The 6,419-nt window shown below is 47.4% G+C and overlaps 1 non-coding gene across 1 annotated transcript; it reads left to right on the top strand.

The window, feature by feature from the left end:
• The first annotated feature begins 6,067 nt into the window (after positions 1 to 6,067).
• Positions 6,068 to 6,142, top strand: Trnas-cga. The gene has a single exon. It is a non-coding gene; the product is annotated as a tRNA-Ser (tRNA).
• Positions 6,143 to 6,419: the final 277 nt, after the last annotated feature.

Genomic DNA, 6,419 nt, shown 5'->3' with positions numbered 1-6,419 from the left:
AATACCGTACCACGGACGGTTTCCTCGGAAATGCAGCTCAACAAAGCCGCCGTGGCTATATAAGGAGACGAGCTGCACCTGAAATCCAGACGACTTCAGCAGCAGGAGAGGACAACACGGTGCGACGGCAGCTTTGGACGGCGAGAACTTCTCACGTAAGTATAGGTAAGTACGTCTCTCCACAGGTGCGTCGCGATTACGGGTCTGCGACTCTTCACCTTTACGGCTCTTCACAAATTCTTCCCATCTGCGACTCCAGACGTCTGGATGGCTACACGCTGGCTGTGGCTACTAATGTGACTGTTACGCCTCTGGGGCAGTCTGACTTTATGTGCCTAGGATTACGTGTCTGGAAATGCTACGTGTTGGGACTGTACGCTGCGCGACCCCGAGTCTACGCTTCGCATCCACGAGTCTACGCTTTGCATCCACGAGTCTACGCTTCCCATCCACGAGTCTATGTTTCGCATCCATAAGTCTACGCTTCGAATCCACGAGTCTACACTTCGAATCCACGGGTCTACGCTTCGCATCCACGAGTCTACGCTTCGCATCCACGAGTCTACGCTTCGCATCCACGAGTCTACGCTTCGCATCCACGAGTCTGCTCTGCATGTCCACGATTCTACGCACCTGCCACGCACCGCCGATCCTGAGGACGACGCCTCTGCATGACAGCTCATCGTGGTCCCTCAGTTCCGACCAGGGTTTTCGGGAGGTTTCCCTTGGTCGTAAGGCGAATGCCGGAACTGTTCACCTCCTCCCATCGATATATAGACAACTCATGTAAACAAGAAAGTGAGAAATAAACGCAATAAGTTTACTTTAAATTGTCTATCAATTTTGACTTGTATATGTTGAGTAACAGATGATCAATTATGACATGTACATGTTGAGTAACAGATGATTATCCATTTCCTGTGCCTGAGTAAGGAAGCTTCATCTGATCGCTATAGTATGCAGAGAGAAAGATCAATGACGACGTCTCGCAAACAGAAAGGAAACATTTGTGGCTGATGTATAAAGTTCTAGCAAAAAAAGATCGCTATAGTATACAGAGAAAGAGATCAATGATGTTTCGCAAACAGAATTTGTGGCTGACATACAAAGTTGTAGCAAAAACTAATCAAAAATTTGCATATCCCTGGTAAAACAGATTGGTTCGCTGACTGATTTGTGGTTAACATTGAGAGACATACAAAGCTGCTTGGTATCCACTCAGCTTTTTTACACATTCCTGCTACTCAACTGTTTTATCGAAATGTCAGTGTTTTCTCTGGACTAAGCAATCTCTGATAGGCTGTATATTTCTACACCTGAGAAAGTTTGCGGCACTGAAGGCTGTATATTTCTGCACCTGAGAAAATTTGCGGCACTGAAGGCCCCTGACTATAGGAAACGTTTTCTCTGAAATTTTACTGCGACGATACATACAGATTATAGACGAACGAACGTCTGTGTTTACACTGAGATCGTATGAGGGATAAGTTTTTCAACCTCCGACAGGTCGCTAAACGGAAACCATAGCCACTTCTCTACATAGGCACCGCTCCGACTTTGGACACTTTTCGTAGCGTCGTACCAAGTTTCCAGAACCCTTCTCATAGAAGGCAGCTGCCTGCGATTTCCACCAACACTCTACGCAGGTCCGCAGCTCGTTGTCTGTATCAAAATGTTGTCGTCATAGCCAGCGATTCATGTGAGCAAAGATGCGAAAAAGCAGTGAGCCAAGTCCGGTCTGTAAGGTGAGAGATCAAATACTCTTGTTTACAACTGAAAACACTGCAGGAGCTTCTTCGTTGCTCCAGCACGGCCGAGAAATGTCACGAAGAATGAAGTGCATGACAGTTACGTTATATGGGCTGCATGAAATCAGATGATATTTGTCAACAGGACTTCGTATTTGGAAGTAGACACTATTTTCTAGGCACCTTTACGTGCTCACTGTGCGCTCAGAACTAAGAAGTGCGACGTGACGTGATAAGGTCATACTAGAGACACTGATCCACACATTTGCGCAAATCTTCGCCAGATTTTCACTGTGGTTTTAATTTTGCGACCGGTCGGAAGCTGAAAAAGAAATAGCCCTCGTAGTATAGCTGCGTATTCGGTACAGCTTACTAACATGATTTACAGTATTCAGCCTACATGAACAAATTACACACATCAAAAGAAGTATTGCATCACCCCGGTTCCCAGAACTCCTGAAGATAGACGTTGATTGTGGACATTGTATCACAGACACAGTCCCTCTGACTGTCACTAACCCCGCCCAAAGATGTGAACAACCATGCATGAGCAGCGTCATTTAGACAGAGGGGGTCCTACTGCCGATCAGTTCCAGTCATTCCACCAGGAAGGAGGTACACGGCTCGTGTTGTCTGTAGTTCAAGCGTGCCTAGACGGTCAATACCGCGGTTCGATCGCGTCCGCATTGTTACTCTGTGCCAGGAAGGGATCTCGACAAGGGAAGTCCCGGCGGAGGTTCGAGTCCTCCCTCGGGCACGTGTGTGTGTGTTTGTCCTTAGGATAATTTAGGTTAAGTAGTGTGTAAGCTTAGGGACTGATGACCTTAGCAGTTAAGTCCCATAAGATTTCACACACATTTGAACATTTTTTTGACAAGGGAAGTGTCCACGCGCTTCGGAGTGAACGAGAGCAATGTTGTTCGGACATGGAGGAGATACAGAGAGACAGAAACTGTCGATGACATGCCTCTCTCAGGCCGCCCAAGGGCTACTACTGCAGTGAATGACCGCTATCTACGGATTATGGCTCGGGGGAACCCTGACAGTAACACCACCATGTTGAATGATACTTTCCGTGCAGCCACAGGACGTCTTGTTACGACTCAGACTGTGCTAAATAGGCTGCATGATGCGCAACTTCACTCCCGACGTCCATGGCGAGGTCCATCTTTGCAACCACGACACCATGCAGCGCGGTACAGATGAGCCCAAGAACATGCCGAATGGACCACTCAGGATTGGCGTCACCTTCTGATGAGTGTCGCATATTCCTTCAACCAGACAATCGTCGGAGACGTGTTTAGAAGCAACCCGGTCATGCTGAACGCCCTAGACACACTGTCCAGCGAGTGCACCAAGGTGGAGGTTCCCTACTGTTTTGGGGTGGCATTATGTCGGGCCAACGTACGCCGCTGGTGGTCATGGAAGGCCCCGTAACGGCTGTACGGTACGTGAATGCCATCCTCCGACCGATAGTGCAACCATATCGGCAGCATATTGGCGAGGCATTCTTCTTCATGGACGACAATTCGCGCCCCGATCGTGCACATCTTGTGAGTGACTTCCTTCAGGATAACGACATCGCTCGACTAGAGTGGCCAGCATGGTCCCAGACATGAACCCTATCGAACATGGCTGGGATAGATTGAAAAGGGCTGTTTATGGGTTATGGGTTCTACGCCAAATCGACGTTGAGTGGTGGCACAATCCGGACCATCAGTGCCTTGATGAACTTGTGGATAGTATGCGACGACGAATATAGGCACGCATCAATCAAGGGGACGTGCTACTGGGTATTACAGGTACCGGTGTGTACAGCAATCTGCAATACCATCTCTGAAGGTCTCGCTGTATAGTGGTACAATATGCAATGTGTGGTTTTCATGAGCAATAAAAAGGGCGGAAATGATGTTTATGTTGATCTCTATTCCAATTTTCTGTACAGGTTCCGGAACTCTCGGAACGGAGGTGATGCAAAACTTTTTTTGATATGTGTATTAAGGGTGCTCTGTCCGCTTAGTTACTTCAGTGCAATATCAGCGTCATGTCTAGTTGTTTGTTATGTCTGGCCGAAGCAAGTCAACGACATCTGCTTAAATTATTTCTCCTCTTAAATTCACCTAAAAAAAAAGCGACATGTGAGACAGCATCAACGTGGGAAAATTAGTTTTCTGTCATGAATACTAAATTACACAACTGCTCGTACACTAAACAGTGAAAAATCTGGCGACCTTGCTGGCCAGGATAGGGTTTGCCAAGCACGACTACAAGTATTAGAAGCTCTTGCTGTGTGTGGGCGGGCATTATCTTGTTGTTGAAATGTAAGCTGCAAACGGTGGTGGTTTCGGGTCGGTAGAATGCACGCTACAGGGGGTCTGGTCCTGAGTTATCCTTGAAGTAACCGATTTGTTGTTCGTTGGGTCACTGTGGTGCCTACTGCTGCTCAGATTGCTGCTGCAGATGCACTGCGATGCGATGGAGCTGTACTCCTAACACGACGGGCATCCCTCTCGGTAAAGCTACACGGCCGTCCAGAGCCCGGTCTTCTTGCGACCCTACGTCCTCGTGACCACCGCGGCCAGCAGTCATGTGTTGTGCGAAAATTCCCGCCAAATCTTTCTGCAGTATCGCAGAATCAACATCCAGCTTCACGTAGCCCTATAGCACGACCTCGTTCAAACGCAGTGAGTGTTGATAACGGCGTCTTTGTTGCCTTAAAGGCATTCTTGACTAACATCAATTCACCACGTTCAATGTGAAAGCTAATAACGCTCATGACCGTTACGGCATGTGCATCCTCATAGTGGCGTTAATAGCGCTATTCTTATGCCACTGGCGTGTAGTTGGAAGAGACCTCATCTTTCAGATGTAGGAACACGACTACCAACTTTCGTTTATGTCGCCCAACTCCTTTTTGGTGTTGCTATTTTTTTCCGTCAGGGTAGTTGCTCATAAAACTTACGGGAATGTAACCAGGTAACGCCCTCGAAAGTTACCGATATTTCGACAGGTGGACACCCGGTCATTGTCGAAACTCAAATGGAACGAGAGATCCCTGTGAATGGCAACTTAAAGCCCTCGTTGGGCGGGGACTACGACAACTAGCTAATCAAAAGACGACGTATGCCGAAAAACAACACACTCTGTTAACAACTAGCACCACCATCCAACCACACACAGCCGTCGTCTGTAGTTACGATAGTATAATATTAACAACGGGTGAACAAGTATCGTTAACTCTGAGCCTCTTCTGTTTGTCCAGGCACAGAGCAGGATTGCAAGCAGAATTTAAGCTTAAACTCTGTTTATAAGGTCATTTGCTAATTTAATCTCAACAGCTTCTGTAATAACGCTATTCCAGGAACGAAGTGAGCGCCAGAAGCTCTATGTTTTCATATTTCCTTCGATTGGCGGTACCAAGGCAATGTCCTGCAGTACGTGATGAAATACAACAGAGATTCAGACATCGGTCGCAACCGGGCATTGAAATGAATTCAGAGGCGACAAGTAACGATTGTTTCAATCGCTTCTGCTGTCGGAGTACGCTTCCTGTCCAACTGAAATTCCGGACTTGTCGCCCACTACCTACGTAGAGCCCCTGTCCACCATACTCTTTGCTTGCAGCCTGACGCTGATATCAACAAGAATTCGAGAGAGAGAGCACCCGCGCGGAAACGATCTTTAATGGCGTCAAGGCATATATTCAGGGTGACACAGAAAAACGGGAACATTTCCACAATCCAATAAAACTAGAAGTGATGAAGGAAGGAAATTGCATTTATAGTAATTGAAACCTTGCAACTAGACCATACTGGCAGAAGTAAATCTGTGAGTACCGGACGTGAGTCGTGCTTCGGTAGCAAAGTTGGCCGCCGGCACGGTAGCTCAGCGTGTTCGGTCAGAAGGTTAGTTGCCCTCTGTAGTAAAAAAACTGAGTGAATCGATCAACAAAGGACTTCAACGGGCTTCAGGGGACGTCCGCCACGAACAGATGCAACGAACAAAATGAGAAAAAAAAATAAAATAAAAGAAGTTGGTAGAGCACTTGCCCGCGAAAGGCAAAGGTCCCGAGTTCGAGTCTCGGTCGGGCACACAGTTTTAATCTGCCAGGAAGTTTCATATCAGCGCACACTCCGCTGCAGAGTGAAAATCTCATTCTGGAAACATCCCCCAGGCTGTGGCTTAGCCATTTCTCCGCAGTATCCTTTCTTTCAGGAGTGCTAGTTCTGCAAGTTTCGCAGGAGAGCTTCTGTAAAGTTTGGAAGGTAGGAGACGAGATACTGGCAGAACTAAATCTGTGAGTACCGGGCGTAAGTGGTGCTTCGGTAGCTCAGTTGGTAGAGCACTTGCCCGCGAAAGGCAAAGGTCCCGAGTTCGAGTCTCGGTCGGACACAAAGCTTTAATCTGGCAGGAAGTTTCATGTCGTCGAGTTGCTCGACCTTGGAACTACAATCAATGCGCAACACTACGAAGACACTTTGCAGAAAGTCCCATACCCAATTTCCGACGGTGTGGCTAGGCAGGAATCTAAGAGTACAGCTGTAACGCTTCCGGCCTAATCGGGCTATTGGATTGCGATATAAATGATGAAATTTTACAATGAGTAAGGCTATCGTTACCGAAGGAAAATATTACCGGTTAGTATGTGGAAAGTGTACAACAGACCCGTCT

The sequence above is a fragment of the Schistocerca piceifrons genome, chromosome 2 (assembly GCF_021461385.2).
Source record: "Schistocerca piceifrons isolate TAMUIC-IGC-003096 chromosome 2, iqSchPice1.1, whole genome shotgun sequence".
NCBI lineage: Eukaryota > Metazoa > Arthropoda > Insecta > Orthoptera > Acrididae > Schistocerca > Schistocerca piceifrons.
This window is presented reverse-complemented; position numbering and strand designations above follow the sequence as displayed.